The sequence below is a fragment of the Protopterus annectens genome, chromosome 6.part1 (assembly GCF_019279795.1).
Source record: "Protopterus annectens isolate FY-2018-M chromosome 6.part1, PAN1.0, whole genome shotgun sequence".
In the NCBI taxonomy this organism is placed as follows: Eukaryota; Metazoa; Chordata; order Ceratodontiformes; family Protopteridae; genus Protopterus; species Protopterus annectens.
Window position 1 is genome coordinate 158942350 of NC_056738.1, and position 22617 is coordinate 158964966.

A 22617-nucleotide genomic window follows, 5' to 3' on the forward strand; every position below is an offset into this window, starting at 1 on the left:
TATTTTTAAATGATTTAGTGTTTTTTGTTTGTTTACATACATATGCATACATTTATATATTTACTTAGTTGTTCTTTGTTAACCATGGTAGAGCACTGATTCGTTTAGGATATTTTTAGGCTCAGCCTAGATATGGAGTATTTTTGTGTTTGACAGTTTTTTCCCTGCTAAGTGACTTTTCAAGATATCAGTAGTTTGTTAACAGTCTGAAAGCTGTCAGGAAGAAGAGGTCTCTGACTGAATGTGAGGTCAATCAACAGCATGTTTTTTAGAAGGTGGAAGGAAGCTACAGTACCCAGAGTAAGGCACTGCTGTGAACATGCAAACTCTCTGCAGAGTGTGACCACTTGTCAGCACTGAACCACAGACCTTGTAGGCTTGATGCAGAGAATGTATAATAAGCCTTTGTGCTGATGTTCTATTTCAATATTTAGTTAAAATCTTAGACTGAAATTAACAATGGGTTTCAAAAGTACATGCTGCTTGTCAAAAACAGCATGGAAGATAAAGAAACCAAAGTAAATCAAATGTAATAAAACAAGAATGCAATAAAGAAATAAACATTTAATTCTAAATCCATAGTTACACTGTTAACAAAAGAAACCCTTTTACTGCTTCACCTTAGAAGAAGTAGGGATGCGTGAATCGGCTTCAGATTTGGTACCATCCTCCCATTCCCCATTTTGTACATGGATTGCTGTGTCATATCAACACTGGCCATCACCTCAAGAGCCAATGTTCACACCATCTACCTGTTAAAAAGAGAGGAATTTAAGGAATTGCTAGTGGAAGCTATCCGGGAGTTATTATGGAAGACAGAAAGTATTCCAGAAGCTACAGCTAGTGAGTAGGATAAAATGAGAATGGAATTTAAAAATAGGGTGGAAATAAACGAAAAGGAGATCTGGTTAAGAAGTAATAATTATTTAAAGAGAATGACAAAGGTTAAAATTTTACAAAATAAGGGGATTCTCAAAAAAACAAGAGGAGGTATAACTGCAGAGTGCTAAACAGAAAATAAGGGAGTACCAGACCTCCCAACCGTTCCGAATTACTCGGTTTTTACCGAGTTTTTGGGTCCAAATGAAGGGGTGCCACGATTCCCGAGTGGCACCCCTTCATTTCCGATTTTTCTTTTCTTTTTTTTTAAATTTTCGCGCTGTCGGAGCTGACATCATCACGTGCGCGATGACGTCAGCACCGTCAGGCTACCAGCCAGTCGGAATTGAGCTCAAGGAGCTCGCATCAGCATTTCCGGCTGGCGGTTAAGTTAATGGCGGGAATGCAACACGAGGAACAGAAGAGGCGGGGATACAGTCAGCGAGCCCTGAAGGGGCTGGGGATACAGGGAGCCCTGAAATGGAGCCGGGATGAATGGCGGCTGGGGGATACAGCGAGCCCTGAAATGGAGCCGGGATGAATGGCGGCTGAGGGATACAGCGAGCCCTGAAACGGAGCCGGGCCCGGGATTAATGGCAGCAGCAGCAACATGAAGATGGAACAGAAGAGGCCAAGCACTACTCAGGGTAAGAGAGAGAGTGTGTGTGTGTGTGAATGCTGTGCAGTGCAACACGTGAAAGTTAAGCTGCTATGTTGTTGTTTTTTAAGTAGTATAATGAAAAATAAATGCATATCTGCTTTTGCTGTTTATCATTCCGTTCCTGCAGAAAAGTGCGGTTTGCAAATGTTTGAAGGCTGCTGCAAATAACTTTAAAATGTGTGTGGAGAGAGAGGTATTCTTCAGAGCTTTATTGCTTGCTTTTGATTGCATTTTCTGAGAACATGTTCAGGATATTCTTTATTATAATAGTGATGGTGGTCTTCAATATAAAATGTGGAAGTTGATACTGGTTTATTCTAATGCAATCAGCAATTTGAGAATTCATTGTTATGAAAGCAAACTTGTCCAATTTGTTTACTGCAAAGGGAAATATATATTAGTGACTTATTTACTGGGTAGGAGTCTTTACTTAAAATATGTTAGTGCCAGTCCAGAATCAACTGCTTCAGGAGGGAGTAAAGTTTTCTGTCAACTAAATTATTCTGGCATATTTGATTTTCTGATGGAAAGGTGCAGTTTTTTCCTTCTGTCAGTCATATTCCACATTATGGGTTACTTGTTTATTTATGGTGTATTATTTTTAGTTTTAACTAAGGTGCAATGAGTTGCTTTAAACCATTCGAGTGCACCCCGGAGTAAGGGCAATCAGCTTCATCATGGCTGGACAGGGATATGCTGTGTTGCCCATCAGATCTGTTTACTTAACTTTAAAAAGTCTGGTTAAGTTTGTGTCCTTTTCAGGTATGACCTGGATTGTAATAGCAATAACACGGTAATAGTATACAGTTGACATATCTTCTAATATCTTAACTCAGAAGTTTCCTTGACTGTGGTGTTTGCTGTGCTGCAGTTACAACCAAAGTCCTAGCAGATCGTAAGGAGATATGATGAAAGGCAGATAAACTACTGGTTTATTTTCTTAGTGTTTTGTTTACATGTAGCATACACAGTATGTGAGCACTTAATGTTCTGTAAATTGTAGGGTTTTTAGACCTTCTGACATTATATTTATGATTAGGGTTTCTGAGTATTCATCACAACTAAAACTAATACTGATTTATTTTTTCATTTATACATTTGTTTACTGGGTAGGTGCTCTGGTTCAAAGACGCAGACCACAACAGCAAAGATATTTTAATGTAAATTGCAATGTAACTACATGAAGAGCAGTAAAATAAATAATACAGAAATATGATTACAGCAAGAACTGTGTGTGTGTGGAAGTAGACATTTATCAATGGAAATGTTCTGAATAGGGCAGTTTTGTCATTATTGGTTCATGCATTTTGTTTCATTGCCTACTGGAAAAATGTTCAAACAATAAATTTAAAATGCGATTCTGTGTGTGGAACTAGACTTTTATGATGGACATGTTCTGAATAGGGCAGTTTTGTCATTATTGGTTCATGCATTTTGTTTCATTGCCTACTGGAAAGATGTTTAAACAATAAATTTAAAATGCACTTTACTTAAGTCTAAAGAGTGTGCTGTATTATACAAGGAATATAATTTAATAAAGTCAGGAAGGTGTATCAAAGGACACATGTATGTTTCTTGTTTTGTGTGCAAGGAGCTTATGATTTGAAAACAGTCCAAAGGTAATCTTTATCCACCACTGGCCAGATGCATTTTCTTTGGATGTGGTGTGGGTTTCAATGCAGTTTCAATGAATGTGAGTTTCAAGGGCACATAAGTTTTAATGCAAAGTTTATTTTCATTGTGAGACAGTATTGCTTTGTTGAGCAGATATCTGTTAGTGTTTAACTTTGTGCATTGTGCTATAAAATGTAAAAATAAAATCCAAATAATCATTTTAGAAGTAAAGCAGTATGCACACATTAGTGTTTATGGTAAATGGGGTGAAATAGCCAGGTAATGGGACTCTGGTGCTATATTTTGGTTCTGTTCTTCAGTTTGCGTTTGAAAGTTGGTATCCCACAATTCCACTGGAGTGGGCGGGGTTATGTAATTATGTATGCAAATTTCACGTTAATCAGCGTACAGATTTGTACCTATTTTTCATGGGCCTTGTCCAGATTTTTGATGTTTCCAGGTTGAGAGGTATGGGGAGTACCTAAATAAAATGCACAAGTTTAGAATGATTGTTGTTAAGCAACTGTTTTTTTGATTAAAAAAAAACTCCAGCGCACAAAAACTTTTGGCACAATGACTTAGGCAACAGAACTTAGGGAGCCTATAATAAGAAAAATAACTAGAGATTCTGCAGAGATATTAGAAATATTTTGAAAATTCTATGAAAATTTGCATAAAGCAGAGAACTGCAAAAATCAAGAAATAGCACAATGGAAGATTTAAATATGCCAAGGTTAGAGATAGCTGAGGCTCAGCAACTAGCAATTAAAATAGGAGGACATGAGTTAAAAATGGTGATATATAACCAATCTACAGGAAAGTCTCCTGAAATAGATGGTATTCTGGTGGAAAGCTCTTAAACATAACACAAGCAGAAAGCTATAATTCAAAGTGGAAAGGGATGATGATGAATCAGGGAGTAACTCAAGAAATATGAAAGACACAGATCCTTAAGGACAGTAACAATAGTCATACAGAGTATTATATTCATTAAGTAGCAGAAAGTATAGTAAGAATTAAGCCAAGACAGGAAAAGAGAAATGGGATGACTTTAATAAAGGGTACAGAGAATATAGAAGAGGGGACTAGAATTAACTGGAGAAAGCTGGAAAGAACCAAGGCATTTGGAAAAAATAATTAAAGAAGAAAATGTAATATAATGGCAAGAGGCCAAGAAGTGACTTAGACTGCAGGCTAGTGATTGCCTTCCTTATCAGGTATTGATATCAGAGTACATTTAAAGAGAAAAGGATAGCAGAATCCAAAATGAAATACCTGCACTGATTGGGGTTTTAGCTGAGTCGAGAAAAGAAGCTGTTAAGTAGGATAATACTGACCGTTGATTGCATAAACGTTTTTATTACTGCACCTTCTTAGCCACCCAGATCATCATTACTTTCCAATGGCAAGCTGTCCTGAACGCACCATACTCATCTGAATTATAATTCTCTCATAGTTTGGGTAGGATTTTCTGGTTTACTGAAAATATTTGCTGCGCTGCTTTAAAAGGGAGCACATATAACAAGTACGCTGAATAAGGCACGTGAATATATACTTGTTGCTCTCTAGGTCACCTCAATAAGTCACCTAAATATACACTGATGAAGGAATTAACAGGTATGTTATTAACAACACTGCAGATGAACTAGGAGTGAAACTGAAGACAAAATGGAAGAATCAGGCATTAAGCAGAGATGAAATGTGAATACCACGTGAATAAGAAACTGCTAAGCTCTGGGTACATTGAAAGCCCTCAGACTGGATGACATGTAGTTCCATGGCCCCTTCCCTGTTACATTATGCTTTCTCCAGCACTGGAGCATTTGAAATCTTTAACTGTACACTACAGCATTGCAAGCACTGAAAGTGAGACAATGTTACTGATACCGTTAAGTCAGCTGATCAGGAGCATTGTTGGTTACGAAACTACATTCCTCTTCCACGGCTCTGATAAGCAGCATTAGGAGTTCAGCCTGCACCGAACTGAGCAGAAATTGATCAGCCCTATTAGTCCGGGAGATACTACACCCCCCCCCACATACATAAATACATACACATGCATGCACACAGACACACATCAGAAATCATTCATAGCAATAAATAGGAAGAAAGACTTTTTATAAAGTAGCAGTCATAATAACAGTAGAGTAACTGTGTCCAACAAACTCAGTAGATCCTGGACAACTATGCACACTGACCCTATCCCAAATAGAACCAAGATGCTCTCTTCCAAAAAAAGGAAGCCAATCTGCTGGTCCCCTGCCATAAACAAACTTTACAACAAAAGGAAGTAACTGTTGCAGAAAAGAGGAAAATCCCAGGATGCAAAAAAACTCCCTTACCAGCCTCAGTAAGAAGCTGAGATCCCTCATAAAATCCTCCAAAGCTAGTTATGAAAATAAAATTGCCAAAGATTCCAAAGACAACCACAAGGCATTCTATAACTATGTCAAGATTCTAAATGGCAATGCTCAGATCTGCTCTGAGCTACAACAGAATGCCATTAAATATACTGATGCTAAGGATATTGCCAATATCCTGGCAGATCAATTCAGTGCCAACTTCACCCCCCCCTCTCACCCCCTAAACGGCCCATCTCAATACTGGAAGATTGCCAAATTCCAGTAATAACAGCCACACAGGTAAAAAAATGCACTCTCCAAAGCTAAGAATATAGCATCCATGGGGCCAGATGTCATCCCAGGCTGTGTACTACATGAACTACAAAATGAACTGGCACCTCACCTAAGTGTCATGTTTAATCATAGCCTCACCTCAGGCTTCATGCCCACTCCACAAGGACGAGAAAAGACATTGACAAACTTCAAACACTGGACTCCACCCAGTTTGGGTTTGTGAAGGGCCGATCTTGTCTCCTGAACCTGACTGACTTCTTTGAATAAGTCTCCAGAGCCATGGATGAGGGTAAGGCGGTTCACACAGCCTATCTGGACCTCGCCAAGGCCTTTGACACCATCCCCCACTCTGGAATCATAGATAGACTTACTAAGTAGGCATTAATCCCTACAACACTCGATGGGTTGCCAACTAGCTTACTGACAGAACCCACACTGTAAAAGTAGCCAACTCCAAATCCAGCTCCAGACAAGTGAAAAGTGGAGTACCTCAGGGTTCAGTCCTAGGACTGCTCTTGTTTGTCATCTACTTCTCTTAAGTACAGGCCAACACTAAGGGCTCTGGCTAGTAAAGTTCGCAGATGACTGCAAACTGGGAGCCATTATTGAATCACCAAATGATGTGGATACTCTACAAAAGAGCCTTACAGAAACAGATGCTTGGTGCCAGATCCATGGGCTCAAGCTCAATGCCAAGAAAAGTATAGCTATACCCTTTGGGGAAAAACATGTACACATGAATTACCACATTGGTGGCAGTACACTAAACACTGAAAGTGTGATAAGAGACTTAGAGACACAGGTGGACACTGGTCTCACCCTCGATAACCACATCGCCACAACAGTCAGGAAATCCTTCTATGTGGAACACCTCATCACTAAGGGCTTTTCATCCAGAAAAAAAGAGGTCATTGTCACACTGTACTCATCCCTCATTAGACCCATTATAGAATACAACACCCCATTTAGTGTGTACCTCTCAAGACATCTGCAGCAACTGGAAAGGCCGCAGAAATACCTCACTAAAAGAATCACAGGCCTAAAGCAGATGCCCTACGGTGACCGCCTTAAAAAACACCAGCTATACTCTGTCACATATCGTCTACTCAGAGGCAATCTCTGCTTAACATACAAGGCCATGTCAAAACCAGAGCTGCTGGGCATGCTACACTTAAAGAAATCCTAATCCCTCAGAGCCACACGCTCCAGGGATCTAAACCTTTTCATCATAATAAACAAAACATGCTGGAGGGATAGGTTCATGACCCAGACTCCCCAGACTCTGGAATAGACTGCCCATACATGTCAAGCAGAGCGCCTCTTTGGCCTTCTTCAAAAGGAACCTTGACGATTGGATGAGAAAGGAAATTCACCCTGGGGATCACATCAGTCACCCTGCTAGACAGGGGTCCAGGGATGTAAATAACGTGGGAAGAAATAGCCAGGGAATTGTTATGGCTAGGCTTGTATAGGCCCTAGTGCCGATACCCTAGTACCAACCTATGAACCTATAAAAATATGCCTTATTTGATGAACTACATGCAAAACAAACTGTGTAGCATAGATTCCTGCCCTTACATTCTCTTTCCTACTAACTACACAACCATTTAGCTTACTGAGTTCCCTGTTAGTCAAAATACTTCATATCATCTTATGCCACCGTCACTGTGTTTTTTACACCACAACCCTACCCTACAACAAGAAGAAAAGTGACAAGTTAAAGAGCTTCTTCTAAATGAATAAACCCAATACCACACCTTGACTATTCATATGTATAACATTTACCACCATCCCAATCCCCCACAGGAGGCTATTACCCTACTTGTTCACTCTCAAGCTCAGAAATGGGAAAGGACACTGACCCTAGAGATGACAAATTGATTTCTGCCAAGCTTGATTCTTAAGTGTTACCCTCATGCCTGTGAAAAAGCAGTTTACATTTTAAAGCAAAGTCAAGCTATTACAGTAGATGCAACTAAAAACACTACCAGAAATGCAGTGAAGTTGTAGTTCAGTCATAAATGCAGAGTGTGAGATACTGACAGGGTGGCAGCTTCATCGATTAGAAATAAGGTGAGACAACTCTGCTGTAGCAGGAATTCTGTCTTTTATGCTAACCGCTCTCAGACTGTCTTACAATGTTTCCATGTCAGATAGTGGTTCACATGGAATAGCATTGCTAAAAAGCAAGGTCCTTTGATCACCGCCGGACATCTACAGCCTCACTAGCTGCAGATGTAGTTCAGTATTTACTGCTGTTTACGGCTGTGCAGGATGACCACAGGCAAGTTGTCAGATATGTTTCCTCTACGATGAAAATCAGTACAATTTTGTCACTTGAGTTGTGATATTCATAATGGGGTAACACTGCCATTAATTATCACTTTTATGTCGAGTCGCTTCACTTAATATTGTGCCATAAAACTGACTAAGCAGCAGACTGTAAGCTTTTTTTTAATCTGGAGTTCCAGTTTGTTACTGAGGATAACATTCATCTTTTGAGATGTTATAAACAGGAGAAGAAATATTTATTTTCATTATTTGTAACTATATATAAAGACATATATAAAGACAAGGAATTCAGCACAATGGCTCATATGCACATTGCAATTAAATTCCAAGCAACAACACTGGCATTAGAACAAGAAAGCTACCTAGATACCCTTTTTAACTTTCATGTTATGCTACAGTTACAGAAAGCACTGAATGTATTTTCATAAGGCACATCCTCTTATTTTACAACAAATAAAGCTAAGGATGCTTACTTAAAACTTCTAGCTTTTAAACTACCCAGTAAAGCTTGCAAAGGATATAGATGTTTATTTTTATATATTTAGTGAGTGTCATACTGTGAAAATGTCTTTGATTGCACCTCTCCATAAAGTTTATCCATCAATCACCATTCACAAAAAACAACTTTATAAAAAAAAGTGTTCTCACCCACTCATAACTGTGAACATTGTATTAACTTCAGCAGGGAGATACACTGGTACACTTACACTGAGAGCAAGTCTTTTGGAATCAGGCCCAAAGGATGTTTTCTCTTTGCAATAATGTCATCCTGGGATTGAATTACATGGAAATAACAGACCCTCCAGAGGTGAACAGGCCCTCTCGCTCTCCTCTCGCTCTCCTCCTCTGGTAACAGAAAACTGGCCCACTCCCTATAACCAGGCTCTGACCAGTAGTGGGGACAAATAGGCTGACTGTGCTTCCTGTGCTGGAATGACCTGGTTACCAGGTGCTCACCCCACTATAGAATAAATGGCCTGGTAGGGTCCAGTTAAAAGGAGCCATCAGTATGTCCTGAGAAGGTGGGTGGGAAAAAATAATTTGAAAATCTTGATCTAACAGCCCCTCTAAATGCAATTTCAATACACTACCATAATAAGGTCATTTAACACATGGCAGATTACTGGCACAGTTCGGGAATGCATTTTGTACATTAAAAGAAAGGCATATAAAGGTCTCTGTAGTTAAGCAACAATACTAATTAAACTGTTAGCAATTCTTAATTACCTGGTAAAGGTGCAAAGTGAAGTTTGCTATGATTTCTTAGGACTTTCATGTTACTCTCAAGGATAATACTTAAATTAATCAAGGTTTTGATAGTTCAGATATTAATTGGTGTGCCTAAATTTACAGATGCATGTTTGGACATTTTTATCACAATAAGTAACAGGTATGCATCATGATTTCAAGATGTTTTTAGCCATTGATGGTGGGATACAGGAATAAAGGCCTGATTACGACCAAGAAGACTCGAGTTTATTTAGCAGATGCATGATGTTTTAGTACAGAAGGACACCAATGCACTGTATAGACATCAGAAGGAATTCAAGGATAGTAGATTTACGTTCTACGTATTAGAACAAGTTAAGCAGGATTTAAGGGGTGGATTATGGGAAAACCCGATTGGAATACAAAGAGTTATTCTGGCAATTGAAACTAGACGCAACAAGAAAACCAGGGTTAAATAATCATTTAAGTATCAATAGCATCCTTAAGTTAAGGGCAGCAAAGTTATAACAATACATACAAGTTATACTAAGTTAACATAATAATTTGTAGTAGATTTAAATGATTATATTTTAATCTAATCATGTTATGCATATGCACCTGACTAGATAGAACATCATAGTTGCACATTTTTGTATTTTTTTGTGTATTATTCTAAGGCAGTAAGGTTTTGTAAGGTACAAATATTGACAACTATGAAATCAATGGTGCAGAGCTTAATTGATTGACATCATGGTAATAAATATTAATGAGATGATGTTATTGGTGGAAATGGGTATGAACACTTATAAAAAGCTGACTATTTTAAGTAATAACTGTTGATTCCTGGGTGAAAGCGCTTAATGTGGATTTTTAGTCTGTTTTGTTTTATTAAAGTGGAGGTTAGTGATTCTACACTGGTGTTTTTTCTTATTGGTGTTTGTTGCAACTGTGGGATGACAAATGGAAGTTGCCTTGCCTCTGCAGTATCATTTATGTTTATCATTTGTTGCTTTTCCTATGGGTAACTTTCTTGATGGATCACATGTATAAATAAAAGCACAGATTCATTCATCAGGATACATACTGCTATGCCTAACACCAGAAGGAAAACAAAGTTCTTTTTAATTTCAGCTAAGATTTGTACAGAAAGCAAGCATATGTTAAAATACATGGTGATTAAACTAGGCACACTATTACCCAGAATGCATTTTTGCAGTATTTTTGCCTCTCTCTTTATTCTCTTGTCATCACCATACAGCTGTAATCCAGCAGAATTCAACTAGCAACTTGAGAAAAGCAAATTAGCAGAAACATGGGAAATAAAACACTTGTACTTATTTGAATGTGTTATTCTGGGTAGGGCACTAACCACAACAGACCAATTTCAGCATGGGATTTTGAAGAAAAGCAGCAGCAATACAAAAGAAAGATTTAAAAAATAAATGAAATATATACAATACAGGGGCAAATACAGAACAGCTGTATTATTTCAATGTTAATTTGTGTGACTTAGTGTTGACATCTAAGCCATCCTTTGCCTCAGTGCCAATTGAAGAGAAACACTGATCACTGGTTGAGGGGAAAAAAAATCAGCAGGAAAGCAACACTAGCATATAAATCCTGGATTTAGTTTAGTTTTGTTGAAAAACATTCAGTAAGACATGTTACACAGCTTATAGTGTACAAAACAAAAAACAGACATTAACTATTTTATTACCAAGTGGAGCTCTCTCCCCTGCACAAAAATCCTAAAATTGGTAATAAAAAAGTGCTACCCGACAAAAAAAAGTGTTACTCACTCTTTCCCTTTGGTCATGATAACTTTCCGTAAATGGGCATTTATTCAGCCTTTTGCACTGAGTAGCATACTGCAACATGCAGTTTCAGTATGAACAAACGCCTTGGGTGTAAAATAGTGCATAGGGTTTAAAGAAAAAAATATTTATTAGGATTTGGTAAAGCTTAACTTCAGGAGAAATTTTAGTCCTGGAGTTGATTATAATGGTGAGTGCAGTATGTATTGCCAAAAGTTTTAGTCAAGTAGTCTTTCTGACCTGCAACATAGCCAAAACCAACTGCTGAAGTACCAAATAAACACAATGCAGTATACTACAGTATTAGAATATAGTGCAATATAGCTCAGTACAATGAAACACAGTGTAGGGCAGTGCACAGCATTATAGTATACATAATATAATTACAGCACAGGAAAATATGTTTCAGTATAATATATATATATATATATATATATATATATATATATATATATATATATATAAAAATACAGCGTTGGAGAAGATTTCATATAACAATCATCTCTACTGTTGTACAAAGCAATACCTGCTTAAATACATTCTCCACCTCAAAAATTTGCCAATGATTAACATGGATTGTGACAAACAAAACATTTAGTATGCATGCACTGATGCCTTACCTTATGAAATAGCTGGCACTCAGGTGCTGAAAATGACTGTCACCTGCAAAAAATGTTAAGATTTAAAACATGCTTAATATACTCAAAAGAACAATCTAATGACAATGAAGGATATAATAGTCGTGCATGCTGCTTGAAATCAGGCATTGTCATTCTAGTACTCATTATAGTCTTAATTAGCATAAAAGAAAGGAATTTTCAACTCTGCATATATTTCTTGCCTCAGTTCACTGGAAACACAGTAATAAGCACATTGTAATTCACAGGAGAACAGAACTGAGCACATTACAGCTAGTGTTATTACTGCAGCACTATAAAGGAGGAATGCCATCAAAAGGAAGAGCAAAACCTTGCATGAGGTGGCAAACAGAAAAGCTTTTCACTGAATTTCATTTACACACAACACCCCTTCAGTGCCCACATAATGAAATTAAGCATCCATCCACTCGTATTTAAACATCACAGAATGCAAAACGCACTTAGATTCATCAAGGAGAGGGGCCCACAGACTTGTAAAAGATAGATGATAGGCAAAAACCTAGAAAAATGCATGTATGCTGCTACAACGTCACATAAACACAGCAGAATGAAGAATGCAGTGCACGTGACTTGTTAAGACCAAATGAGAATGGTTATTTAATCTGTTGTACAAGAATTACTATAAAATAGAGAAGTCAGTTTGGGTGATGAAGTATGTGAACAATGAAGGCACAAACTTAGTAAATTAATGAGTGAAGCCTAGAACACTATACAGGGCAATCAGATGACCATAAAGGACTTCCATATAAAGATCACGTGAAGCAGAAACGTCTAACTTATCAAGAATCGTCCATTATCACATAGAGCAACTGCTTTTGTAGAAAAATTCAAATAAGCCACCAAAACATTATTTTTTTCTCCATAGAAAAGGTGCTGTTTCCCCCACAGCTCCTGCATGTCCCCTTCCACACCTATCATGTTGATGATGAAAGGCTGGGGTGCAGGTGTTTGAGCTTCCTCTTCTGATTACAAACACTAGTAAACAATTCTAAAAAAAATCAAAGATCAGGCACCTTAGCAATGCTAATATTTAAGGAATATAGTGTCTAAGTGCACTAACTGTGGCAGTGTATGTTTTTTTTTTCTGCCTCTATTTATATGCACCTCCTTCATGACTCCATAGCCACAACAGAAATGCAGGATAAAAAAATGAAGCAATGACATACCCACTTCTCTATTTTTCCCCTATCGAAGTACATACAATGATAAAAGGGGAAGTGGGTATGTACACAACAATCATTTTAATAAAATTTAAGTGTACTCATTCCACTTTGCCACATAGAATATGATCTTTAAGAAAGACAGAAGGCATAAGACTGAATGTTTACAGGAATGGACCATCCTAACTTAATAACTGTAAAATTAGATGCTTCAAATGTCATAGCAACTAATTTAAAGAGAAATGGAAGAGACATCCAAAGTGTGCAAACAAGAGCAATGTAGTATTTTATTTATTTATTTTATTTTATTTTACATTTGTTGACTGGGTTAGTCCAGCTGGATATATGTTCAATTTCAGTGGAGGCCCGGGGAGAAAAGTTCCACATACATCAAAATGTTTACAAAGACAATGGTATTTACAATGACACTGGTACATTACAAAGCTTAGGCATACATTACATTTCATAGGATTTAGCATTTGAATACGTAAAATCTTAGTGCAAACCGTTTTGGATATTCCTAATAAAATATGTCTAAAGACACTATTAATTACAAAGTCACACACACAAATGTCACACAAAAATGCTACTGTGTAACAGCAGTGGATATTCATACAAAATATGTACAAGGACACTCTTATTCTATAAAGTCTCACAAGAAGTCCTAGTGTAAGATGGCTATGGGCAATCATTCTAAATATGTACAGGACATTAGTCCCCTGTATAGTCACATTAACATTATTATCAATAGAGAAGACACAAGATTGTACTCGTAAGAAGATAGGTGTCTAGGGAAGGGTTTGGTAGTTAGTCTGGGTTGACACAGGAGCATAACCAATGTGATTTAAGGTAGGGTTTTAGTTTGCTTTTAAATAGGTTAGCTGAGGCTAGGGAGGTTAGGTGATTAGGGAGGCTGTTCCAGGTTTCACCCACTGTATTAGGGAACAATGCGTCACCAGTTGAATTAATGGATTTAGCTATTTGTTCTAGTAGTTTGTTAGATAAGCGTAGGGTTTTAAGATTATTATAGGGGGTGACTAGGGTATTGAGTATTGGTGTATTTGTAGGTTGATACAGGATCTTATGGACTATTGTTAGTTGGTTGAAAAGTATTAGATTTGGCAATTCTTACCATCCTAGTTGATTCAGATTGATAGAATGATGGGTTCTATAGGAGGACCCAGCTTCAAATCTGGCAAAATTGTTGTAGGAGGTAGACAGTTTACTCAGGTTGCTTTTACATAATTTAGTACAGATAGGCAAGGCATATAGTAGGGTGGAGATAAGGTGGGTACGGGCTATAGTGGTCTTGGCTAGTGGAGTCAAAAAGGTTTTGATCCTGTAGAGGGAACCTAAATTTTTGTTCACTGTTTTTATAGTGTTATTAATATGAGGCTCAAAGGTGAGGTTATTATCAATTAGTACCCCAAGTAGTTTTGCAGTAGGATCAGGAGATATTATAGTTCCATTGCTAGAAGTTACAGTAAAGTTAATTGGGGAGGCTCTACGGGTGGGGGTGAATAGTAGCATTTTTATTTTTTTTTAGGGTTCAAGATAAGACATCAGTGTAGAAGCCAATTTCAACTATGCTAATGGTGTTTTGGGTTAGGGACTGAAGTTCTGATGAGGAAGTGGTTGAGCATACAAGTGTGGAGTTGTCTGCATATTGGATACAGGTAGCTTGAGGAATTACAGAATGGAGGTCATTTGTGAAGATGGAGAAGAGGAGAGGACCCAATATTGAGCCTTGAGGGACACCTATGGCAACTGGGAGGTGGGAAGATAAGGTATTTGTCCATAGTACAGCCTGTTGCCTGTTATTTAAGTAGTATTGGAACCACTGTATAGCAAGAGCATCTAATGACAGGTTTGTAAGTGTGTTTATGAGGAGGTGGTGGTTAACTATGTCAAAGGCTTTTGACAAATAAATAAAGAGGGCTGAGGATAGAGTGTTGTTATAACGAGTTCTATTAATGCAGTCAGTAAAGGATAAGAGAGCAGAGGTGGTGCTATGAAATGGTCTGAAGCCATGTTGGCAGGTGGCTAACAAATTATTTTCAAGTAGGTGGCTTAAAAGTTGCTTATGAATGCATTTCTTCATTAGTTTTGCCAAAGGGGATAGTATTGCTATGGGCCTGTAGCTGGAAAACTCTTTGGAATTACCACCTTTATGCAGGGGGATAATGTGAGAATCTTTCCAGATTGATGGGATGGTTCCTTCAGAAATAGTTCTATTAATGAGGATGGATATGGGGTAGGCTATGGCTTTTGCTGCTTTTTGCAGGTATTCTGCAGGTAGTAGGTCCGCAGAAAGAGTGGTGGGTTTAAGTTTCTGAATAAGGTTACAGACAAGAAATGTGGGAACTGGTTGAAAAGGAAATAGAGGTGGGCTACTGGAGATGGCAGGCGTAGAGGATGTGGAGTTAGGAGATAGTTGGCTGGCCAGGGATTGAATGGTTTCTGTGAAAAAAGTGTTAAAGAGTTGGCTATTTGGATGGGATTGTTGTGATCAGAGCCTAAGGGAGTAGGAGTGCCTGAGCAACCTGGGTGTTAGAGGTTATTAATGCCTAACCAGAACTTCTGAGGACTATTTTGGTGGGTTTGTTGAAGTTGGCAGTAGTAGTTTCTTTTGTCAGACAATATGGCTTTTTTGCTTCATTTCTTAGCTGTCTGAACATTAATTGTTCTGAAGGGCTTTTTTGTTGACCACCAGCTGGCCCAGAGTTTATTTCTTAGGAGTATTTTTTGTTTGGTAGTCTTGGTGAGCCGTGGGGCTGGTTTAGGCCTGGTTCTAATTCTGCGTGTTGGGGCATGGCAATCAAGAATGGCTAAGAATGTTGAATTAAAGTATTTGCCTGCATCATCTAATGTTAGTAGTAAAGAAATAAGGTACGCAGGGTATTCAAGCTAGAAACTGCAAATAAAAACATGAGGATTTGAGTATGTAGGATCGAAGATGTGTCTGAGTGTGAATACCATTCCTTCCAAGCAAGCAGTATGAAGCAGCACCCACCAAAAAATGGCTGATGTTTGTTTTCTGGGGTGAGGCAAGCCCCCTATGATTACATGTGGGATACCTCGCTTTGTTGCACCCTATTACTTACAAAATCAACCATGAGGCTGCTGCAGCAGGAGGAAAAGATAATGGTTTCCATTCAATGCAATCTCAGTTCTTGCACTTTTCACATAGTTGTCCATTGGACAGTTGCTACTGCCCAGCTGTCCAACAAACATGCTATTCCAAAATGCATGTATCACAGTCTGGTTTAACCAACTGAACACTCTAACTAGTGCATTTTTGCAGACATGCCATAAAGATTAGCAGTGCATAAAAAGAAATTATATTTAAAAGATGGTGTGGAAGACCCATGTCAGTTGCAATCAAGTAATTTTAGAATAACCATTTAAAATTTCAGGATTTGCAATGCTGAGTCCTGGCACATGCAGACTGAATGACCAAAAAAATCAGACTTTATAGATACAAAGCCCAAGACTACGATTTCTTGCAATATTTCCTTTTTTCCAAGGTATGACAACCTTGGAACTGCTAAATATTAGTTTGGAGGGTGTGGGGGTTTGCTGCTCTGCAGAAAACAAGGTTAAAAGAGAAGAGAAATGTTCAACATTTGCTCTTCTCCTGTAATGTCCATCTTTTTTTGTGTGCGTGTGTTTTGGGACTCGGAATTCCAATTTCTGACATTACAATAAAGAGCCAATCTTAGATTTGTTTATATTTTTGCCAAGTGGAATGGTATCATAGCTACCAGTCATATGTCTAAAAAACACAAACCAAACAGAACACCACCAGATTCAACGCTGGCCCCTATAAAGGCTGTCTCTCCTTGTAAGTTCCTCAGTCCAATTCAGTCAGTCACCAAAAAGACTTCCTCAAGCACACTCTATGCAATAATGCAGGCAGTTCCACAGATTTAAAAAGCAAATGTATTGAACGAGTAGACAGAATACATCACAAACTATATGAAATATCACCTGAATAAACATTGTTATTACCACCGGTGCCGGGAAATGTTCTACTATGTCCTTAAACGTTGTTTCCCTAACAATTTTTAAAACTAATTAATAACAATATTTGTTCAGGTGATATTTCCTATGCAATGACAGACAGTAGTACTGATATGGGTGAACTTACACCCATTACACATATATACAATGATACTGCAAGAAATATAATTTACACCCATAACAACTTCAATATATACAATTATACAGACTTGTTGATCGATGAAAATTACTTTTCTTTATTCTTGAAAGGGTTCACCTTTGTACCAGTACAAAAAATGAAATTGGAGAATATTATTTTGGACATTAAATTATTTATGAGGAAACGGAAATTTAGAATATATATTTAGGGACTCACCAGTGGTAAATAGGATGCCCATGTTAAACAAAAGAAGTATATATAACCCCCCCCCCCCCACTACAACAAGAGTTGCAAAATTTTGAGATGCGTTACAAGTCAACTAAGAAATGAATATGGAACACAAAGACTCTATCAGTCTAACTTGTCCTCAGATGAAACAAGATTACTAAAAGAATTAAATCACAATGATACTATTCGGGTTATGAAGACGGACAAGGGGGGTGGTGTGGTACTTATGGAACAGTGGGATTATACAGCCAAAATGCTAGAAATTTTAAATATAGGGAATAGTTACGCATCAGTTTCTAAAAATGAACTTAATATTTCATATAGAAAAACAGCTTGATTTTAGAAGACAATTTAATGCAAGGAGTTATTGATTTACAATTATATCAGTTCCTGAGAGTATCAAAACCTATTATACCAGCAATATTTGGTATCCCCAAAGTTCATAAAGGGGTAGATAATCCACCCCTAAGACCTACTGTTACTTCTGAAGGGTCAAAAACACAATCTCTAGCTATTTTTGTGGATACAAAATTAAAATGTTTTTACAACAGGTGCCCCCATATATTAATTTATTCATGGGATTTTTTGAACAAAATTGACACCACAGAATATAATGGTAACACTATATTTTTAACTATTGATGTTAAAGACCTTTTATCCATGATACCCCACACAACTGGACTAGAATGGTTTGAACAGATGTTAGTGGAGTTCGGCTTTTTGGCACAAAATGACTTTAGATTAGTATTGGAAAATATGAAAATGGTGTTGAAATACAATTATATACATTTCCAAGGGTAATTGTATCATCAATTAGATGGGGTTGCCATGGGTTCATCCTGTGCCCCCCATCTATGTAAATATTGTGATGTTATACTGGGAGACACATTTTTGTCTTTAAATCCAGTTATTATGAATTGATAAATAGATATTGTCATTTTTTTGGATGTTATTTTATGTAAGAGACCACCTGAATTGATTTCCCCATTTATGGAATTTTTGAACAATAGCACAGAATTTTTACAATTCACACATGAGGTAGGAATGGATGAAATTCACTATTTGGATGTTAAACTTACTAAGGATGATATTAATAGCAGGTTTAGACCCAATATTTATAGAAAAGATTGTTTTTCTAACTCTTACTTACATTACGATAGTGACCATCCACATTTTCAAAAGTATAATATAGTCAAGCGGAAGATGGTGAGAATAGCCAGGATGACATCAGAGAAAAATGATTTAGTAAAAGAAATTAATTATGTACATACACTTTTTGGTGCAAGAGGATATCCAGATAGTTTAACTAACCCCATCAAAAAACAAATTCTAAAAGGTTGGAGGACTACTTATTTACCCCATACTAACATGTGGTGAAGTTATTAGTAACACAAAGAAAATTAATGAGGCTGAACAAGTATCACCCCCAGACACCATGTTTGGTTATAACCCATTGGCAGAACACAGGATGGGTTAATAAATGTATTAATAATATTTGGGACATGTTTAAAAGAATGCCTAGTAAATTACACATTTTCAATAGACCCCTCAGATACAGTTATAAGAGAACCACAATTTAAAAGAAATTTTAGGAAAGAAAAAAAGTAGAATACAAGAGAGGGGCGAGTCCTAGGCTTGGGACATTTAAATGTGGGAGATGTTCCCAGTGTTCATTTATAGCAGGAATAAAGGAATTAAAAATACACAGCATTCTCTATAAACTCAAAGGGAAGACATACTCCAGTTGTTACACAAGAGGGGTTGTGTATCTTGCTTATTGCACAGCCTGTTGGGCATACTACATAGGGAAAACTGAATTTAAGACAGCATATACATGAACACATGTATGATATAACAAGAAAAAATGAAAATAATGCTGTATATAGGTATATTCAAACATGTGCTAAAGCGGATTATAAATTTTGGGTGTTGGAAGAGGTGAAACACAGTGAGGGGGGAGATTGGGAAACTGAACTGGAATACAGAGAGATGATATGGCAATTGAGACTGGATGTGTGCAACTACCCAGGTATGAATGACCACATCTCACTATCCCCAGCCCTCAAACTATTAGCGACAAAACCTAAGAAATAAAAAATAAAAAAATAAAACAAAATACAGTATATAATACAACATATAGGTAATAAATTTAAGGGAAATCCTGCTATAGACTAGAATGGGGAGAAACATTTTTTATTTGAAGCATTTTTTACTTGAAGTGTTTTTATATGTTTGTAGTTTTATATGCTTATTCTTTTACATGTTTGTGCTGTTATGTTTGTTGCTATATGGTTTTCATATGGTTCTACAATTATATATGTTATTATACATTATTATAAGTTTTTATGAATACAACTATTCTTACCATCCATCTAGACATACAAGCCACATATGCTATACTCTATATGTTTTCAATTTTAATAATACATGTTATTTTTATAATAGATGTAGTAAGCTGCGGTGGTGCAGCAGTAGCGTTGTTGCCTCACAGCAAGAAGTTCTCCCATTCGATTCTCAGCTGGAGCGCCTTCTGTGTGGAGTCTGCATGTCCTCCCCGCAGTTGAGTGGCGTTCAAAAGGCATGCGTGAATGGGCATGCCTTCATTGAAGGTTTGGCTTCGGGCTGGCACCTCAGCACCATAAAAATCTACTGCCAATCATTAGAGGACCGGAGTTCTGCTGTGGCGACCCCTAACCTGGAAAAGACGAAAGAAGAAGAAGAAGAAGATTTTTATAATGCATGTACTTTTATATATTTTTATATATTTATGCATTTTTACATTTTTAATGGATACATACATAGAATGTTTTTATAAATACATTTTTATCCTAAACACCCTGAGGATTTATGGAATCATTGTGATGAACTTTTATATTATATATTATATAATTATAAGATCAGTATAGAATAGGGGGGGGGGTTAATCCCGAGATTTATACTAATGATCAGATATCCGATCGGATATCCAATCAGGACTGACTTGTAATTATTTAAATGGTGAACACAGGATATGATTTTGATTCGGATGAAGTCTCCGGATGGGAGATGAAAGTGCTAAATCCAACAGTTTGTGTTGTATTCTCTCTACTCGTTTATTAAATTTGCTTTTTAAATTTGTGGAACTGCCTGTATTATTGCATAGAGTACACTTGGGGAAGTCTTTTTGGTGACTGACTGAATTGGACTGAGGTACTTACAAGGAGGGACAGCCTTCATAGGGGCCATTGCTGAATCTGATAGTCTTCTACCAGTCAGTTGTGTTGTCCTTATTGTTCAAGATAGTTTAGAAAACTCTCCCAATATTACACCCCCACTCACCTCTCTAGCCCTACCCCCAGCCGAGTAGCTACACTTTCCCTCCTGTATCCTGTTACCAGCTCTAAGGCTGTATATCCACCTAAACAGAAGTGCAAATATACCTAGCACTAACCCTCTTCCCAGCCCAGTGCCTGTTAGCTCTCAGCCCTAGAGCTGTCTAATTCCCCTTCAGAGATTTGTGCATATAATAAATCAGTGAAGCTATAGGTCTCCTCCATCTTCACCAACTTACACTGATTGTTTCTGTGAATATTGGGCCTCTTCCAACCCAGTGCAGCCCCGCTCTGTTTGCCCTCACTAACGCTCAGGCTCACTCCGCTCCCTTCCCCTATCCCCTTTCCCACCCACCCCTAGATCACTGTACCTTATACCTAAGCACCACACCCACTAGTAATTACCTCACCACTCAATTAACTTATCAACCTAATTGAAACTGTAAACACATCCACTAACAATCTATACACTCACACATCAACCAACTAATACATATCCACTTACACCACACCCTTACTTACTCACTCCATCACCCTCCACCAATACTCACATAATAGCTACATCTCAACAACTCTCTCTGCATAAATATAAAGATGCCCAAATCACATAAAAACCTACTACTAAAACTACTACTCTATCCAACCATTATTCTCACCTTCCTCCTCCTCTCCATCCTCTCTTCCTACCACTGCCACCTACAACTCAACAATCCATCTCCATGGCAGACAACAACAATACTTTACCACAATCATTTAAATTGTTTTACAATCACACCAATTGATATTAAAACCTGTAAGACACTCACATATGCTCATAATAAACTAACACCAAAAACTAACCCACTCACCTCCCACAAACAAAACAAAATACTGCACAAATTAACCAAACTCTATCTACATCTCCTACTCACACTGACCTGCTGTGGTGACATACACCCCAACCCAGGACCCACTCATACTATTACCACTAACCCAAGCACAGCTAACTCTATCTACAACAGACCCACCTCATCCCTCTTTTTCCTAAACATAAACATAAGAAGTACACTAAACAAAATCCAGGACCTTCATGCCCTACTAGCCTTATATAAACCAGACATAGTCGTATTAACAGAAACATGGCTTAAACCTGAACATAGCAATAATGAAATCATAGCCCCAGGCTACAATATAATAAGAAAGGATAGGGTAGAGAAAAAAGGTGGAGGGGTAGCTATCTTATTTCAAAACAATCTCACCCTGGAACAGTTTAACTGTGATACCCAGGAAGTTAAGGATATAGAATTGATCCTGGAAAAACTCAAACTAAACTCTCACAAACAAATAGTAATTGCAGGAGCCTACCTCCCTCCAGGCTATAACATCAACACAACAGAAAATCTACTTAATTGGACCTCAAACTTCCTTCCCCATGAAACTATAGTACTAGGTGACTTTAACATAGACTGGCTCAAATGCTCTAACCACAACGCCACTACCCACATCAATCTTCACATATTCACCCAAATAATATCCAACCCCACCAGACTTGACAAATCAACTAAACGTCAATCCATCTTAGACTGGATTCTGTTATCCCATCCCTCCCTTGTACAACAGTCAGGGTGTCTCCCGGACAGTCTAAGCGATCACCAGCCAACCTATCTAATTAGTAATAGATCTAACCAACACATCAACTAGCCCATCCTTAGAATGATACGCAACAAAAAGTACTTCAAGGCCACAGACTTTAGTAGATCACTAAAATGCTGCAACTGGACCCCCCTTAAACAACTACCCCTCAACGATGCTGTCCAATATTTTAATAACACCTTTCTAGACATCTTAAACTACCATGCACCCTCTATAACAGTAGGGATGAAAAACAACCATGCCCCATGGCTCACAAAGGAGACTAAAAACACAATGAAAGAAAGGGATAAAAGCTGGATACTGTTTCAAAGAGATAAATCCCCTAAACTAAGGCAAAATTACCTAGAACTTCGTAATAAA

The 22617-nt window shown here is 37.7% G+C and overlaps 1 protein-coding gene across 5 annotated transcripts in view; it reads right to left on the bottom strand.

Annotated features, from left to right (window-relative positions):
• B3GALT1 (beta-1,3-galactosyltransferase 1) overlaps nt 1-22617 on the bottom strand; it is a 2392726-nt gene that overhangs the window by 1735052 nt on the left and 635057 nt on the right. For all 5 annotated transcript variants that reach the window (XM_044075600.1, XM_044075599.1, XM_044075596.1 and 2 more), the window contains exon 2: nt 11726-11768. The gene's annotated coding sequence lies outside the window, so the exon portion shown is untranslated. The remainder of the gene's footprint in view (nt 1-11725; nt 11769-22617) is intronic.